The 20,476-nt window shown below is 40.3% G+C and overlaps 1 protein-coding gene across 5 annotated transcripts in view; it reads left to right on the forward strand.

The window, feature by feature from the left end:
* The window catches only part of LOC121328671 (1-phosphatidylinositol 4,5-bisphosphate phosphodiesterase eta-2-like), a 112,933-nt gene that overhangs the window by 54,449 nt on the left and 38,008 nt on the right, over positions 1 to 20,476 (forward strand). The gene's annotated exons all lie outside the window — the stretch shown is intronic.

Raw genomic sequence — 20,476 nt, forward strand, 5'->3', positions numbered from 1 at the left:
CAATTACATCACAGAGCCGGAGAGCAGATCAGCCTAAAAGTCACTGCGTTCCTCTGTCGCTGCTAACTGCAACCTTGATATTAAAAAAAAAAACATCTGAACACAATGCAAATACCAGGACTGAATTATAATGACACACCGGCAAGGAACAGAGTCACTTATTCCCCATTTTCAGAAGCACACAACTCCCAAGGCTGGCATTCAGATTGGCAGCAAAATTAGAAAGCTTCAAGGACCGCCAAGGGTAATTTACAACCAACGTGTCAAAAAAGAGAGAACAAAAATCTGATGGAAGGAGCAGGTCATACAGACAGCTCCCTCCTCTCCGGTAGTTGTCAGGAGGCTGGCATTTGGTATGGCAAGAAAAACCATTTAGTGTTGAATGGCTCCAAAATGGGTTCACTGATTCATAAGTCATGACCCTTACACATGTCCTCTCAGGGGAGGAGAGGCCAGTAAAGGATCTAATGATCAGCTTGAATACACTGCTATTAATCTTTTGTTTTCTGTGGTGGCCTGGAGAGGTGATCTCAGTTTAGTCCTCTCCCTATTACCTGCAACTTTGGAAGTAGACCGGTAGAAACTAGCATGCAATTACCCATCGGTCCGCAATTACAACTTCTGACCCAGCAAGATACAACCAGACTGCTTTGTTGTGGCTTGGAGTGCAATAGTTTTGAGGTGAGAACCAATAAAATCAAGGCTCTTGTGGCACTGTGTTTTGCAAAAGCATTATAGACGTTAATTTGATTTGATGACCACACGACTGTACACAATACCAGTTGCTATGCAAGTAAGTTTCCATTAATGATTCCAATATTACAGCTTACAACATACAGCTTAATCATTTGTCGTTAGACTCAACAGTTGCGGCAGCTAGACTCAACAGTTGCGGCAGCTAGTTTTAAACAGAAATCGGATAATGATCGGTTACCTGATGTGATGAGAGATAGCTCAGGTACGGAGAAGATCTGTCTTCAGGAGAGGGTTCAGGTAGCTTGTCTCACTCGGACTCTCAAGTGCCTATGGTACCTAATTGCACGTGTGCAAATGCCCCAGTTATCAATTCCTTTTTCCTGTGTCCGGGATTGATTGAGTTGGAAGTCTCAGCTGGGCTTAGTGCTATTTGTATAACCTTCGTTGACCCCTACAAAGCGATATGAAAGCAAAAAGGCTACAACATTGTATTGTTTTGCATATGCCAATTGTCAGCTGATGGATGCATAGTATGTTGGGAGTCTCTGATATCTGTGTTCATACTGGCTGCCATGTATTGCATGCTCACGCCAATCCTCGGCAGAAGTAACATCTGTTCCTGAAAATGCTGAACTTGTGAAGATGACCCTCAGTTAACCCTTTAAGACCTGCTTATATGCTGAAAGGCTATGCATCACAGTGGCTCCATTATTTATGACCACCAATAAAGATAAGGATAGAGTCTTATGATGGGGATAAGCCAGGGGGCTATAAAGAATGTGACCCCTAGGTAATACATTATCAGCAGCTGGCTTGATTTCTCAGAAGCTAGTGTCTTACATATAGAAAACAATTCCCAAACTGCTGCTGTATGTAAGAGTGTAATGGGCTTTACCTTCATCATTATGTAACAACCTATTTCTTGCCGAGGAGGTCGGTGACTGTAAAGTAGTTAGAAGACGTGACCTTTTTACCTCCAATGCTGTACCAGTGAGCAACAAACTAAAGAAAGGCTGATTGAAGCTGAGATAGCGACACCTCCACACCCTTGATACCATGACATTTTACAATGAGTTAGCAAAGTGACCATCGGTAATCAGTAGGCTTTTAGTTATTATTTCTATTTATCTCAGACTTGTGTTGTCTTTGCGTAAAGCATATCCTGATTACAGTAGTGCTGTCGCTGACTTGGGATTTCCCTGTTGAAATACATAACGACTAATACAAAATGCCGAAGAGCTATTTTTTAGTGTAGAGATTTACTGCAGATTTGCTGACTGGGTTTTAAAAAGCATGTCTGTTGCAAATTGTAGACAAATCGGCCAATTCCAACCCTTTTGCATGCCAAACATTTATAGGCTTGGCAGTACTTGCTGTACAGTATGCATACGCATTGGTGCTGAATACATTGGTACGATAAATTAGATTATGCTCAGTTGGACACTAGAACCAGCCATTACAACTTTAGGTGCAGCTTTCTGATAAGGTGCCAGAAATGACACTGGTTGATACCCTATGCAGTGCAAATGATCAGCCTCAGCTGTATTAAAAACACCAGAGCTTTCTCCTTCTGACTGTCTCCCTCTCTCCTGCCGAGACTCAGCCCCAGAGCAGACGATGCCATTTGTATATGTTAACAAGCTGGATAACCCATCTGTCACTTTGAGACAGAGTGCTGTCTGGAGGACAGCATGCCCGGGATAAGTGCTGTATGCGTGGGATCTTTAAAAGTGCTGTTTTTAGCATCGAAGGCAGCGATATGACTTGAGATCATAGGGTCTGTCACACTTGCCTGATCATTCCCTGTGATCTGTCCCTTGTAATTCATATCGCCAGAGCCAGACGTGGCTCTTTTAAATAAGACAAAAAGAACTAAGTCTGCCTCTTCTGGGCTCTCATTACCAGTGAAGTAGAAAGCTAGAACTGTCACCTGTCAAAGTTACAAAATGCGATTGCTGGAAGTTTACAAGTTAATAACAAATGAGGGTTCAGGCATCAAATGGAGGTGCGGGAGCTGGATTTGAAATAGTGCTCTTGGTTAAAAGCAAGTGAATAGAGATCAATTACAAAGTGACAGGGTTAAGGTAAGCAAACCCCCACTATTTATTGACAGGTGACGGCTGAGTGAGCTGGATCCAGATGCCCACTTCCCCATCCATCCCACCTGACAAGCCTAATTTATTACAAAAAATGCATGCTGTCCGTCATCTATTAGATTTTAATAACTGGCACATGCTGAAATGATGCATATTCGATACAGCTGTAAGTACAGGTTCATATAAGCACAGGGATGAGAATAAGACTTATTGCATAGCTGTTTCACCCATTCCAGGTTTTATTACAGCACAATGTATAGGGAACAAGCTCAGGTGTGTGGAATTAAACTCACAGTAAAAACCAGGAATGGGTCAAACTGCTATGCAATCTTATTTCATCCCTGAAGCAGTCTATTAACATGAAGAAACCATAAGCATTATGAGACCACTGGATCCAGAACAAAACAGTGAGTGTCCATGTCAATGCTATCACCAGTGTGTATCGGGCCATGGTGTACAACTGTGAAACTATTCATATGACAAATATGCTGTCAACGCCACGTGATTTGTCTGTTTTAATTCTCGTCTTTGCCGTTTAAAAGCTCCTACCATTTCCCTTATTGTATTTCAGTTTGCTAGGCTGATGACAGCTAAAAATGGAAAATAACGAAGAAGACAAAAAAACAAAGAAGGTTTTTCAGGTGCAGTGATTCATGCAGCTGTCTGAAACGATGCATCTGAACAATCTTGTGGCCTTTGTTTTCCTCTGCAGGTATATTTTTCATGGATTCCACTGCCCAGTGCCACTTCTGATAACATTGAGGAAAATGTGAAGTGCAGCTTTGACAGTCCAAACAGAGTAAACAAACCAATATATATATATAAACCAAAATAACCTGAAACACTGGAATTTAGGTCAATCATTTGCAATCTGATCTACAATAGTATCTAACATCACTGTCTGTGTTATTCAACCTGAATCTTACCCAGCCCCCTAACTGTGTGCTTTTTAATTTACAGTTAAGTAAGAATTTAACAGCACAGCTAATTTTAATGAGACATCATTTCCATCAAGCTATCTGATAGCTGTATGAGAGATTATCAAACACAGCAAAATAAAGTATATATATATATATATATATATATAGATATATATATATATATATATATATTATATAGCTAGCGATCCCCACTGATATCCATAGGGGCAACCCGGGAACCTAGACAGGACTCAATGATCAATTGACTGAGAGCTATCCCCAGGGGCAGTCTTCAATTGATCTCTATTGACAGGCAGTGATGGATTGGCCCTTGGATCTGTCCTGACCTTTGACACTCCCCACACTTGAAAACAACAGCTGTCAAAACACCATCTCTGTGACTGATGACAATGTATAAGTCGCACAAGAGGACAACGTGTCATAAATAAGCCCAACAACTAAAATGTTGCGCTATCGATCATGCTGCCTGTTCTGATCACTCCAAAAAAAGCGATTGCATGATTATTTGATTTGATCGGATGTGAAAGACAAGTACATATTAACATGGTGGATGCACTACATATAGAAATATTGGGGGCAATTAAAAAAGAAACAGGAATAGATGCAGTTCATCAAAAAAGTTTTTGTGTATTTTTAGTATGGTATCTTCGATTTATATGAGCGGGGAATGATTTGACCTTTTAGAAAACCTTTTATTAGACAAACACATGATAGGCTTATTAACCCTTTAAAGATCCAGTGTTTTAGGGCTGTCGCCAGCATTCTCTCTTATATCGTAACGTAGGTTGAACACAACCAAAGAAGATGCATTGCAAAACTACTATAGAGTATATGGCAGCCTGTGGATACCTAGATACATCGACCAAAGGAAAAGGATGCAGCCTACAGCAGAGTGGATATAGGGGTCCTCAAAGGGTTAATGTGCTATAAGTGTAGTCACGCTGCGCAAGCATGCATTCTCTTTCCACAGACAAAGTCAATACTGTTAAAAATATTGAACTTGAAAGGTTTTTTTTTTTTTACTCTTCCTGTCACACTTGCTTTGCCAGCAGTTTAATTGGGTGTTGCTAAGATGATCCTCGTTATATCATCAGCACCCCTTCGAAGTGTCAGCAGAAGAGCTCTCTTTAACAATTTGCTGCTGAAAAAAATAAATGAATAGGACTGTCATTCTCTCCACTTGTGCAGTCTCTATCATACGTAACAGAGCAGATCTTTTATCACATCTTCATGCTATTTTTTATTTTCTCAGGTTGTACAGCTCCATCTCAAATCTGAAATATTATTGTCTGCTTACACAGTCTCAGTATGTTTTATTTATGTATTTATTTAAGTACAGAACCCCACAAAGTATTACCATTCTCTCTCTCTCTCTCTCTGCTGAAAAAAGAACAGCCCATTGTCTCATTAGTGTCTCAGTACAGAAGAACTTGCAAATGAGCGGAAGGTTTTGGTTTAATTCAGCAAAAGGCAATTCAATAAACTGAATCCATCCTAAAATTGGAGCCTACCTGTATAACCCTATAGTTGAACTATTCTGGTTGACATTAGGTAAGTTCAAAAAGTTTTTAACTTTGTACAATGCTCTGTGATGCCAAGGAGTGAAGGGTGCTGCATAAAAATACATTTCTATTGTATTGTCCTCGATCAACAGTACGATTACTATTATTGCACAAGGATATAGGTGAGCTGCTGTGCAGACTGATAAGCTTGAGAAAACAAACCATAAAAGCCATAAGTTTGGATGCATCTTATAAAGTGCATTGCAAAACTGCGATCAGCACTGAAGTGTTTTATATTTGTCCAGTTTTCATATCTTTTCTAGCACAGGATCCAGGGAAGAACAAATCACCTTGTGTTATGGAAAAAAAATAAGCAGGCTACCTATTGCTTGAATACAGTGGGATGTGATCAAATTAAAGTTCTTCTTCATCATCATCTAAAGGCATATAAACCATCCATCCACCATAAAGGATGCCACAAAACAAGATTAAGCTAACCCTCCTCTTGAAGAAAATACAGGCTCTCCCCACCCATTCAATTCCTAACTAATACAGTGCTAATACTACTTCACCTGAGCTCTATTAAGGAAATTGGATCTGTCTGCAAGCGGTGACTCCAGCTTCATCTGCAGCTGTTGTTACTGTAATCTGCATCTCTGCAGGTATCACCAGAAGACAGCGCAGTGATGACTGGGAGACAGCTATCCGCAGACAATTTTATGACCCCTTTAATTATATTTTATTACAACATAATGTTTGCTTTCACAGCATGTTTAATATTACCTGATAGCGTTATAATTATTGTTTTTTTTTTTTTTTTGTTCCAACCACATGCATCTTAATCAACTGATATTTAATGTTGTTTAAAAAGGTTTACGGTTATATAAATGCAGCCAGTGAAAATAAATAATATAAACAAGTTTAAAGAGCGTCAATGGCATTTGAGCATTGATAGTGTTGTCATGCCCAACATATTCATTCTAGGTTTGAAATATTTCTAGAACTTACACACAAACGCGTGAACTGTGTTTTAGCAAGGCAGTGGATCCATATGAGGCTGTTCAAGCAGGATGACAGCAACGAAGCCCATTTGAGTCTCTACCAATCAAACATTAATGCATTTTCAACAGCCTTTTCTGGTAAAAAGGAATAGATGAATAGATGATAGAAAATAGTCCCTTTAAATGAAGAATGTGCGCTGATCTTTAATGACGTCACGAGCTTAAGAGCAAAACGCCCTTCACGTTATCTTGCCACTGAGCATGCGTGCCAAGCATTAGGGTACAACACTTGAAACAGTCAAAGCGATTCAACCACATTATAGTTTTTTAGACAAGTTATTACAGACCGTATGTTTGGGGTTTTTTTTTTTTTTTTTAATAGTTTAACATTTAAAATAGTTTTAATAATTACTTGTTTTGCGGTTAGTGTCAAACCAACAGTGAATTTAATTGCATAGTAAACAGATATCTGCAGTCGCTTTTGTAATATAGCAAGGTCGTGTTATTGAAGCTACAGGAAACAAGGGTAAAATCTGGATACGTTTTTAAATTTAGAATCACGGGGCTGACCTGTTTTAAAGTACAAAAAGTTACACGTGTTACCCGCAGCGGTTGTTTTAAAATTTAACATCGACACATAATATTATATATTTTAACACTGAGTGCAGCTTGGATCATTCATAATAATACATTCTCACTTCTACTTGAAATAAGACAAACACGCTTCACGTTATTCGGACTTATTTGCATTCGGCAGAAAAGGCGCCAATCCCTTTTTTTTTTTTTTTTTTTTTGTAAACAACAAACAAAACAAATCAAAACTACATAGCGATGACTGCCCCCTCCAGGTAGTCGCTGGTGGTAATGACCACCGATGCCCCTGTCAGTGTGCTAGACGATCTGTGGAGGGAGGACCTGCCAAGTTACCAACAGTGCAGGATATACTGGTCATCGTTTCCATGGAGAAAGAAGCTAGCCCAGTCCAGGAGAAACAACGTGGCGTGGCAAGGTAAATGCACAGCCCATGCACAGCCAGTACAGTGAATATGCAGCTGTTGTTCTGTGCACAAGAAACGCCTAGGAATGATTTGCACAGGCTCAGCCTAGCTGTCATCTAAGCAAACGCGACTGTTGCAACTTAAGAAGACTTCTGGTTTTCACTCAGAACGCCCAATTATCAATTTTATAAACTCCATTGCTGTTTTCGCTTTAAAATGGTCAAGTTCAAGGCTACTCGATGTTATTAGCGTAGCATAGCGTTTTCTGATAACGTGCGACGTGCAAATAAAATCATTGCATCGCAAGCCTGTATAACTGCTTATAGACAGTATATTACTTTCAGTTTTGTGTGTTTGATACGTTTCCCATCCCCATAGTTCACAGTATAATCCTTCCTGTATAAGACACAGCGCTGAATAGCTGATGCGCAATGCAACCACACTAAGCAACATTGGGGGTGAAGCTTTCCATCTGCAATTAGGCGTTAGTATCTTCGTACAGCCCGTGTTTTTATAGCATTTAGGAACTGTGTTCACTGCTGTTGGTGTTGGCACCCCGCCAGGTGATGACAAACTGAAGCAGGCTGGCTGCTTCTGTTTATTAGTGGTAGCGCAGTGCTCTCCGTATGTTTGAACTGTTTGGGGTGTTGCACACAGCCACACACACACACACACACCACACACACACACACACACACACACACACACACACACACACACACACACACACACACACACACACACACACACACCACACACACACACACACACACACACAACACCTTCACACACACACACACACAAACACACACACACACACACACACACACACACACACACACACACACACAGAGCCGAACACATGTCCATGAGTGCTGGACCTCTTGTCATTTCGCCCTGTGCGCCTTCAATGTCCGTCTTTGAAAATCCACTAAAACGCGCTTTCAGGACGTTTATAACCCTGATCAATATTCAATTAAAGCAAGCCCTGCAGCCAGATTTTAAGGCCACCACTCCCAAATGTGTCAAAACTCTATTAAATTACCTCTCTGTTAAAACCAAACAAGATAAACTTCCAGCTTTCAATTGTATGCAATGTACAAACTCCGCTTGTGCGCCACGTGACTGGGCGCAGCAGCAGACCAATCTGCACAGAGCATGTGAGCGGCTTTTGAAAATATGCAATATGTCTTGCTCAAGTTTGACAGCCTTGATCTGCGTTCTGAATCGGTGCTTCAGTTGTGTGTAGGCTGCCTGTGCTCGTTGGGTGTTTTGGCTCTTGGTTAGATTTCCTTACAAATTAGTTTTGATCCCTGCCACCTCTTTGATTAGCCTGCGGTGGGTTTATTTCCTTCTTGCAATGTGAACGAACCAGAGTGAACCCAGGGTCTGGAGATGTGACTGGGAATATGATCTGTGCACATGCTACTGTAGATGAGTCCTGCAGGCTCAGATCAGTTCCTAAATATTGCGACCATGTTAACCCATTAATTGCAGTCATCCTCATTTCAGGACAGGCTACATTGTAAATTCTTCTGAGCATTTTTAACTAACTGTTATTTTAATGTTCTCTTTAATTGTGTTGTTATGATAATTTACTAAAATGTTGTTAATGTTGCATTAAGAACATGTAACCAGTGAGAAAAGCCAGCATAAGAAGCTATCACTTTATATAAACTAATACAACCGCGATTTATGTGTATCTAATCTAATTCGTACTGCGAAGAATTCACACACTAACAACATTGACTGTGAGAGTCCTGCAAATCAGCCATAGTGTAAAGATAACAAGCTCAAGTGTGTTTATTCAAGCTCTTAGTGAAACCAGAGAGGGCTCCCTGCTACTAGTTTTTAGGTCCTGGTCATTTGCCTCTGCAAGCAAATCATTTTTTCCCCCAAAAATAAAGGGATCATGTTTTGAATACAGCAAGCTGAATACTTATTGTAGCTCTTAAATGCATTCAGTTTCAACTGACTTCAAACTGAATGCAGGGTGACCGGAGCCCTTATCTGCAGATATCACTGGCCTTTTTTAAAATGAATGATTTGTTTTTAATTAACTGTATTGCAGCACGTAGCAACTGTAAAAGTGCTTGAATCAAAATGCAGAAGTTGATTACAAATGTTCCACGTTCCTTTTGGAATGATAATTAAAGCTATGAGTTTTAATTGCATGAGCACTTGGAATAATAATTTTTTAAAAAATGTATAAGATAGCGAGCAATGAGGGGCTGATTAATAAAACAAACCTTCCTCCAGGTCATTTATACATGTAAGCTGAGAATAAAGTAATTATGATCAAAATGAGACTTATTAAAGAAGGCCGTGCAGTCTCAACAGAACTGCTGACGTGATCAGGGTCAATTAGTTCATTTCTTTTTTTAATGGCCAAGTTGTATCTTACAGAATGGTTATTCATGGACACCTAATGGTCTGTATTTGGAAGGAGGGGTAATAGACAGCAATGCAGTTGAGTAAAGGGAAATGAATAGAAGAAATCCATTGCTTGCTTTAAAACTGCTCTTCAGCATTTTATCTGTCATGAAACCGTAATTGTGTGTCTTAACATGTTCATATATGTTTGTGTTTGCACGAGTATGTATGTGTATGTATACAGAATATATGTAGATAGATTTCTGTATTATTTCTGGATGCATGGTTGTAATTATTTTATTGTATTGGATCTTGCACTATTGAGTTCTTCCTGTGCTGGCCCTGCAGGCACAAAGTGAATAAAGTAAAGGAATGCAGCGGTGTTTGTAAGCTGTGGTGTGTTGGTTGCAGGCTGGTTTGTCGACAGTTTTCAATTCAGGAATTTGCATTACCGTCGTTCATGTTCATATAAGAATAATTTTTATAAAAGGAAAAAAAAATCTCAATTGAACGATGCTTCCATTTCATTTCTCATTAAGGATGCAAGTGGATAATAAATCTGGTTTATTTCCACGCTGTTTCGAAGCAGGAAAGCAAGCCTCATTCATTCTGCAGTTTGTTGATGCGTGACGCAAGCACACAAAATATATTAATCTCTACGCACAGTGTACCATTTACAAAGACAGATTATTATTTTTCCAACAAGATGCAATCTAGTGAACTACAGAATTCACACTTGCTTTGGGGTATGGACAGTTTTGCCCTCCACAGGTTAAACCCCTTTATCACTGAGGTGGCAAATGCTTCAAAATAGCATTTTCTGTTAAACTGTTTTAACAGTTTTGTTGTGGAATCCTCTCTTAAAGTATATCTCCCGACTTTGCAGCCATAATCCTATGATATCTAGTGGCATTGCAGAAGGAAGGACTGCTGTACACTTTCAGGAGGAGACACAGTACATACAGTGCACCCCCTTTATAACGGGAGCCGTGGTTGAGAGACCGTGCTGTTTGTGTTCCGCCTTATAACGAGAATACTAGCGTTAGTTTAATGGCACTATGGGGCAAATGGGAGCCATGAGCGTACTGCCTCCCCCTACAGGGGGAGCACTGTATGTTTAACCCTGAAATTGAAGCCATGTGCTTTTTATGCAGGGATTTTTACTTACCTGTCAGTGTGTAGGTAATGTCAGGTGCCTTATTAAACTCATTGTAAAACCAGGAATAGATCAAGTTACTATGCAATGGGAGTCTTATTTCCATCCCTGATACCACAGACGTGATCTCTACTCTAGAAGTCTGTAACGTTGAAGTGGGGTTAAATGGCTGCCATGTGCTGGCAATAGAAAAGGCAATCGGTTTTTAGTTGCTCTTGTCAGTGGTTCCCTCTCCTCTCTGACTGTTTGCGTGGGAGCTTGACAGGCAGCGTAGGTTAGCACACACACACACACACACACACACAACGCCACAGTCAAGCAGGCTGCAGGGAGTCAGGTGGTTAAACAGGGATAAATAAGGAGTCCAGCTGTGGAGTTATCATCTTAATCCTCTCCTTCCCAGCCACTGGAGTTCAGCAGTAATTTAAGCCAACTTGTATTTATATACACTCACACACAGACACTTCTGCCCCAGGGTCCTTCATTTCATCGCATACTGTTTCATAAAATCTTGACACCCTCTGTGACACGTTTCAACCCCAGACTTAAAGCTGATCCGTGTAGGATTACTCTGCAGCCACTTCTAGAGGAGGACAATTAAAAAAAAGTATCGCAAGAACGAGTAAGTTAGCTGCCTTTCGTTTCACGGCTTGTCTGTGTTTCACTCAGTTTAGACCTGCAGTCACGTTTTAAAAGGTTAGATGCCTTTGTTGTTTCAATGCCTGTGGGTTTTATTTTATTTATATTCTTCTGCCTAGGAACAGCTGTTCCTGCAGTTAGGCATTTATCAAACAGAATAATTTAATACTTTGTAGTAATCGCTTGTTGGCACGTTTATAAAGTACGCTATCACAAATGCGCTGAGAAGTGGCTATTTTGTTTTTTCTTCTCTGGTCTCTGCAGTGTGGTGGGTTGCCTGTATAAGGGACTGCTAACTTGGTAACAGCTGACCCCAAACCATGACCCTCTTCATAATTTAGCACTGTCATTTTGGATATGTGCAGTTCCCGTTTCTGATTTATTGTGTGTGTATTGAAAATAATGTAAGTGCAGCTGCATTCCTCTTTTCCTGATTTTTCCACACTAACATGAAACGTGAAATCTTTAACTTTGTCTTTCTCAGTCGTGTGTGCTGCCCTAGTGCCCTCGTTCTTTCCTAAACAGTTTTACTTATACCCTATATTTCTTTTATAAGCACAATGCAACTGTCTTCTTATTTCATGTCGGTGGCCTAAAGTATTGCCACAAAATATATTAAGTGGTCTTGCTAGATTACGGGTTAAAAATGACTAAACAATAAAGTTTTATTTTAGTAGCACCATCTTAAATCCCTTTTAAGCCTTTACGGTACAAGGGACATGTGTGTCCCACAAATTAAAAAAAAAAAAAAAAAAAAAAAAAAAAAGCAAACTTTGTTTTTGTAATGCGGAACACGAAAACAGGGTTTAAAATGTACCGCCAGTTCAATCTGCTCATCCAAATTGTCAGTTTCCTCCTCATGATACTTGAGTCACTCTCTGAAATGCATTTAAAAAAGAAACTGTTTGAACAGCAAATGCTCAATTCCTTGTGTACCTTAAGGGGCTAAAAGGACATATAGTGTATATAGCTAGATAGACTTAGATAGATAGACAGATAACTTTTCTGACAGTAACCAGGCTGGTGGCAGGGCATGGTTTGCCCAGATTATGACAGTATAGGATTCTGATCCAGTTTGCAGTAATTTACCTCTTCTCTTCGCGGGTGTGAGCTGTAATGTTCTCAGAGTAGACTGGATTATGGCAATCAATTGAGCTTTACAAAGAAGGTGAAACCGCTTGCAAAAGGTTTTAGTCAACATTTCTTTTTATCACGGAAGAACGCTTTTTAATAAAGCATGAATGGATTGCTGTCCACTTCTCATCGGTCCCTTTAGAAAGAAGGTGCTCTGAATGACAGGAACATTAGACCTGCTGTAATGATGAGATTTATTGCATTCAGAGTGATGTGGAATTACCATACTGTATCCACAATAATGAAGAAATCAGAAGTGTGACTAGGCTGTGGTCACTTTTGCAAAGATTCCCCCAGATAGAGTGGTGATTGTGAAATGATCCATGCAATTGAACATGCAATATCAGGTACTTCCACTTGTGTTGTACAGTCAGACAATACGTGACTGGGGGTGAAAGAAAATGACTTCAAATATATATTCAGTACACAAAGCTGCATGAAAGGATGTTGACCTACAGCAGAAGTCAGCATTTTTTGTTGCCTGCTGAATGCTTTGTAAAGGGATTATTTGTAGCTTGACGCATGTGCAGTTGGCTTTATGCACTACAGGTAATGGATACTATTCAGTGTTCTGTGGAGGACTCATGTACCGTACTTTCTGCATCATAGCCCACGTCTTTGTAGAACCACCATCGAACCAGCAGGGCTTGGAATTGTGTCCTTTGCATTTGCAAGCTGCTTTTATCCAAGCTGAACCATTTCTCTCTCTTTTTGAAATCATTTTTTTAGCAAGATTCTTCAGCCTTGCGTTATAGTTCCTGGGTCACACTACAGAATGAATCTTACAGAACGTGTGTTATAGTGATCCTGTGCTGTGTACGATAGATATTATAAATGCATGCGTTTTGTTGCACGGCTGCTAAGGCTCAAAGTGCCAGCCTCTGGTTTGAGCCTCTATATGCACATGCAGTGATTTAAATTGGGACCGTCAGAATGAGCTTTGATTTTTAGTTCCGTTATATTTTAATTTTATTCCTTCAAAGAAGAAGCTGGAAAGAGGCCCACGTTTTTTTCCAAGAACAGATGAGACAGCCAGATATGTCCCGATGTGCGGTTTCCTGAGGTGAGCTGAGCTAGTGGGCTCTCCACAATCAAGAACAGTATAGGTGTTCTCTTTTTCAGTGCCGGAGAACTTGTGAATAAGACGGAATCCTTTCTGTGTTGCCAGTTTTATCAGTTTGAAACAGCGCTGTGTGTGTGTGTGTGTGTGTGTGTGTGTGTGTGTGTGTGTGAGCAATACAATTTTCTCAATAGCAACAACATTGCACTTGGCGCTTGTCCAAACTCATTACCATTACTGTGCGTTCAGCTTAGAACCCTAAATAAACAGCTCTCCTTACATAATGAATGCAAAGAGACCGTACCTGTTCAGCTGTCGGTTTGTGCTGAAGGTTCTACTTTATTCCTCCCACACAAAGTGACTTGCAAGTAGCACGGATGTTGAAGATCCTCGTCTCACAGTTGTGCTAATAATAGTACTGTGGGCTTGGATGCTTCCGGCAACACTGGAAAGTCTAACAGCCAGTGAAACAACCAAGTTGGCGCAAGCCTTTTTCAGTGTTGATTGAGTCCCCCGGGACATCTCTGACACTTGATGTTTTTGCAGGGTTTTACATGAGCACTAATTATCACATGGTACTGCCAGACCTGGCAGGCAGAGACAGAAAAAAAAAAAAAACAATAGTATACAATCTTAAGCAGCATCTGTTTACAGACAGAGGCTCTGAATCCATTCAGATTCAATGTTCTTCCCAATGGGGCCACTTTAGAGATGAAGAAGACTGCCTAATTGGACCCAGCAATATTTTAAATATATAGCGTCGTGCTTTTCATTTTGGTGGTTATGCGCCAGACATAAATCCTTTTGCCTGGATAGGGCAGCAGCTTCAGCCCTGGATTACAGATTGAGAAGGATTTAGGATTTCAGACTGACTCTGTTTACCATTCACATCTTTTATTTCAAGCCCTGGCTGCCTTCAGCGCAAAGCCACACACCGCTACTGTGAAGCATTCATGTGAAATTCTAAAGAAAACCTTGGAGGAAACTCAGTAGATGCTAAGCTACATACAACAAGGTAGATGTGTGTGTGTTTTTTTTTTTCTTATTGGACCAATCGGTGGGGGAAACAGGAGGGTGAGAGATTTTTCCATGACGTGGCGCAGCAGCTTGTAAAAGAGTTGATTCTAAGGTTGACACTGGGCTAGTGAATGAAAAGGTGGATATATATTTTTTTTTTTACGCTTCCTTAGGTTTTGTTGAACCAGACACCTTTTGGATAAATCCTTTTTTCTGTTGAGCGTCTGGTTGGAGTAAGGACCATCACCATGCACCTTGCTCATCTGTCTTTAAGCGATTCCACTGTTTGATTACCACCCACTTGAATTCTGCATTTACAATTCTGTACTTAAATCATAGCACTGAGTACTAAACAGGAATCTGCAGCAGCAGTGTTTTCTGCATTCCGTGTGGGGCTCTGAAAATATCTTTGGTCAGAATGTGGCTGGTCGTTCTCAACACTGAGCCAGTTTAACCCAGTAGACGTTCAAGATGTTTTTCTTTTTTGGAATATGAGCGCCACTGCGATGTCATCGTCTCCTGCAAGGACGGCCTCGCCAGCTGGGATGCCGTTGCCCGCGCTGTCGCAGAAGACTTCCGTCTCACGACTTGCCGAAGAGTTTTTCTGGATTGGTGGGAGTATTGTTGCGACGCCCAAGTGGAGAATGGGCCAGATCGGTAAGCTAACAGAGAGAGGACTGTTTTAAGCCCCTAAGCGTTCTATTAGAATACATAATAGAAATTGATCTTCGAATATTAAACTGACATTTTTATTGATGCCACTTGGCACAAGACATGTGCAAACACTTGTGTTTGATTTTATTAACAAAATTAATCAGGTGTTGTGTTGGTCTATTTTGTTGTATTGTTTAGCAACTGTTTGTGTGGTACTAGTACTCCAATTTCAATCCTTAGAGCAGTAATGCATGCAATATGATACATGTTTGTAACACACAGCATACTGGCTTATTATTTTTATTGTTGAACATACCCTGGAATAAAAGCTGACCTGTATGGTAAATGAAAGAGTACACCTCATTTACTGCCAGCTCAGTTTACTTGGCACACAGTGACATAATGCATGCTTAATGTTCATTCCTAAATAATCCCATGCTAAGCTGGTGCTGACTGTCGAATGCACCAGTAACGTTTGGCACCCAATAACTTACTGTGTTATCTGTGTAGAAAAACACATAACATTCACGCTTGCCTTTTGAAGGTAAAGGATAACCACACTGTTACTACGCAGCTGTTTTTCAGCATAAATGTGAGGAAAATGGAACACATTGCCATACTTTTCTGGGATTAAAAAGAGATTTGGACTATTATTAAAACGTTTTGGTTTTGTGTTTTAAAATGACCTCAAGATGATGGCTAGTCTGTGTGTTGCACTGGACTGTACAAATCCGCAGTTGCCTATGTTAAAAAATGACCCAAATGCCCCTCCGGTCCTAGCCAGACAGGAGTGGAGAATGAGCATACTGTCCACACTGCATCATGTACAGCTTTTCGAAGGATAAAGTCACAATTCTGATTGCAGTTTTTTGGTTGTGGGGTTGTTCTCCGTTACTGCATTGTGACGTGAATCCTGTGTATTAAGACACAAGAAGTAGACTACTGGTTATCTTCTCTACTAGAGCGCAGGCCTTTTGCAGTTGCCCAGATTTTTAGTAAATCCGCCCCTTCTAGACTGTCGTGGCGAGGAGTCTGTGTGTCTGCGTGCTGTGGAATACTTGACTGCCTAAGATAACTGGCACTGCGGTGAGACTTGAGTAAGCCAGCCATGTGGGAAGCCGTTAACTGTTAAATGTGTGTGTGTGTATGTATGTATATATATAGTTTGTGTTGCAGGTTTGAGTTCCCCAGATTCTTGAGGAATTGCCTCGGTCCATGCTCCTATTTCCAGAACAAGTATGGGACAGCTCGGAAAACCTTGTGGTTTCAAAGTAATTCAGATGCTAACGTTTGATGAAATGTGACGCTGCCCCTTTTGCTTTTTGGTTTAGTTGATCCTGATGTTGTTGCACCAGCTGATGGAATAGCAAAGAACACTGGACGATTATTGCTTAGCGCCAGCATGAAACCATGTGAAGAATAATACCCCTTTTTTTCCCAATTCTCATGAGAATATTGCTTTGTATCCTGTTGGTTTTTATTTTTTGTAACATTAAAATTTAATGTCTTCTAGCACATTATCTTGAAATTGTGTGTGTGTGTGTGTGTGTGTGTGTGTGTGTGTGTGTGTGTGTGTGTGCATTAACATCTGCAATAGGAAGGTTTTTGCAGATTGCTATACATTAATTTGTAGGTTTGTAGGTGTTGTTTATAAATTCTTTTAAGGAAAAAATCTGACTGCAATTACGACAATTCATCTGCTGTAGACAGATCTTTCCTTCCACACTGTGCATTATTCATATTCCCTGTACTGAAGGAAGTTCACATCAAAGTGCATTTCTTCATCTGAAATTAGTTCGCATCTTGGCAAGTATTTAATATTAGATTCCATCATGAATGTTATTTTGGTATTAGCTGACTGACTCGTGGATGGTGCTTGGTGTGTAAAGCTCAGATTTAACCTCCTTTCAAAAAAGGTTTGTGCTTTTTTTTCTATTGGTTTGAATGTTTTATTGGGTCCTGTGGGAGCAAACTTCAGACTCGCTGACTTTTCCTAGCTTCGAAAAATACAGATTTATTTTTTTTTAACCTGAAAGGTTTCCATGGAAACTAGCTTAGACCTTGTGAAGGGGAAGTAGCTCTCGACGTACGAGTGCTTGTCAGAAGTACCACTGATCAGCGTAAAGCTGCAGTAAAGACCAATGTCATTTTCAGTGTCTCTTTTGACTCGCTCAGTAGAAGCTAGTGCAGGGATTTGCTCGCCTGCAGTGCTGGCTATCTTTAAGAATGTTGATCCAATATCACAGCAAGGCTCTTTCCCCATTGCTCCAACCTTCCCCGTGTGCAATCAAGACCTGCAACAGCCTTTCCTCATCCTGCTTCTGCAATGCACCTGGAAATCGGACAGGAAACCAGATCTGCATTCACAACAACCCCTTCCTCAACAAGCATCCTCCAGTTCCCAAGATCTCTCAAACACAACACCAGTAATGACTGCACTGAAGGAAGAGTAATCTGTGCTCCAAATCTAAATGCAGGAAGTTTCAGAACAGCTCATGCAGCCCAAGTCAGCAAACAATAAGGCAGAGAAATAATTGAAGCCATTCATATGATGAGAAGTTATTCTCCAAGTGCTTGACTTGCCTGCTTTTACTCATTCTGTCACTGGATCTTGAGGATTAGAATACATTAAACTAATGGTATAGTCATGCAGATGTTTCTCAGTTTTAGCCTCTACAAGGTAGTGTTGATTCTGTAGCAAAAAGCAATTTAAAAGCTAAATGGGGGGGGGGGGTTCCAATTAGGATGAATCAATCAAAACATGTCTTCAACCATTGAGGAGTGGGCATGGAGTATAATCAGACTTCCACACAGCTCCTGCACGGTGATGCTTGGTATATCCAATGTGATTTATTCTGAACACCATCTCTCCCCAAGCTGGTGATGAGACTCGGAATCTTGGTGTAAAGAGCAAAGGGTTACTGCAGAGAGCAGGTGCTTTGGTGCCTGATTTTAATGTAATGCTTTGGTCGTATTATGAACTGTTGTGATGCAACGGCATTGCAGAGTCCCCTGCATGCACAGTACCATTTGCAATTTGCTGCAGATTGAGAAGGCTGTTAAGGAAGTAGAAATCGACCTGCTGACTACATGCCTACCTTTCACCCATGGGATCAGAATTATTGCAATGCATTCTGACGTTGCACTTAAAACTGAAAATGAGTATCGCTTCCTAAATCAAACTCATGACCCCTAATATTAGTGAGGCTGAACTGAAAGCTCGAAATGAGTTGCACAATAAACAGTTTATCTTCATCGGCTTCCATGTGATGTCTTTCTAATAGGTTGTCGCTGTTAAAATTTTAATGCCTCGGTGACGATTTAAAAAAAAAAAAAAAAAAAAAAAAAAGCAAGTAGTTTTAATTTCAGCTCGGTTTGTTCATGAGAATTGCAGCGTTCAATTATTTATAGACTCCTGGCCCAGGTTGCATGATATGAAGTGACAGTGAAGTGAGGGCCCGTGGGTACAGATCTGGGTATTATATTGAGCATGAGCTGCTGGGAATTAACAATGCTTTGCAATTTTTTTAATAGTTTTTCCCATAAGCATTTTTTTTTATCTGCATACCTACTGTAAGTCTCCATTCTTGTGTGTTGTTTCAATCAAGGATAATCTTTGTCATTTTAATAGGATGAGCGGTATATGCAAATGCAGTATATGTGTTTCTAATTTAATTTATGGATAGAATTATTTAGCTGATCCTTATTTAAGTATTGTGGTTGGTTGTCAGAGGAAGAATACACATTTTAAATAGAGAAAGGGATTTCAGCCATTATAACAGGTCTGTCAGTCTGATATATTTTAAGCCTACTGATATCAACTCTTTTTTTTTTTAAGCTGCTGGTGTTTTGAATAGTTTAATGCAAAGATTCAACTGTTTTAAATTTGATATATGAGGCCTGTCTGCCTTCCCATTTCCTTTTGTTTCCTTTGTCCATTTTTGTAAAACATTTTTCAACCCCAGCCAGCTGGCACGTCAGTTTCGTGACTCGAAGGGACCATTTTCCTCTTGACCTACTGTACCAATGTTTCATTTAATCTCTTGACTCCACGTGGAAGTAACTCTGACATGAGACTTACTGAACTGACTCATTGATACCCTACGGTCTGCCTGGCATTTCCGATAGCCCCGTTAATCCATCAAAACGTAACTGAAATATTAATACACACTGGGTTGTGGACAACCGCCAGTTTGAAATGTTACCATGGCAATAGTAATAGTTTTGGCGATGTTTCCAGTGGATGGCATTGCTCTTTCTGCCAGAATACACATTTTACACAGAGTTGTGAAATCTAAATAATGTGTGTTATTTAGTAAACGCCTACAGTGATACTCAACCATTTCAGCTGGCAACTTCATATTTTAATTTAGAGAAGTCCCCTCACTTTGAGCTGTGACCGAAACATCTGAACCCAGAAGAAATTAAGACATGCAATCTGTACCGTTTCTTTCGTGGCACACATGCTATGAGCTATGAAAAAATTCATTCATTGCATACGGGGAGCACAGCGGTTGGCATCAAGTTTGCCGTCATCGTTAAAGTGCCAGACTCAAAGACTAATGAAAACAGCTGTTGTGGAGTTGGTAATGTCTTGTGGATGGTGCAGTACAGTAATCCGTCGTGTGTCTGCACGTCGCGTATCTGCCCGAACCGTTTATCTGCCATGATCCGCCTCTTCAGCAGCATTAGTTTATTATTGAACAGAGAAGATTAGTTCAGATATTGTAGATCCTACCAAAGTTTTCTACACTGTGTTGTATGTGCTCCGTGTGCTGCCATTGCTGGTAGTGTCATGTGAGCTTGTACCTGCGGGATATCAACTTCAACCTCCATCTCGATCTCCTGCCTGTCACTCAGCAGCGCCCTGTGTATAATGGTATTTAAAACAGGATTCATTCATCCGGCTTTTTACATTCCCGCCCTTATTCTGGTCCCACCACAGTCTGATATGCGACGGATTACTGTGCTTAAGACTCCTGTTAACCTGCAAGATTATACATTCAAACGTTTTAGTGAGGACCTGCTATGGATAAAGGAAGGTTTATATTGTATATAGGATACAAATTTTTAGAGTGGAACTTCTGAGGGAGTACTACACTATCTTCAGTCACTAGTGCAGGGGCTCAAATTATTTCAAGGATTCAGATTCAAAATAATTTATTTTAAGATAAAAAATAAATTGCCAGATACTCACAAGCTGTTTTCT

Source organism: Polyodon spathula, chromosome 16, assembly GCF_017654505.1.
Source record: "Polyodon spathula isolate WHYD16114869_AA chromosome 16, ASM1765450v1, whole genome shotgun sequence".
NCBI classification, from domain to species: domain Eukaryota; kingdom Metazoa; phylum Chordata; class Actinopteri; order Acipenseriformes; family Polyodontidae; genus Polyodon; species Polyodon spathula.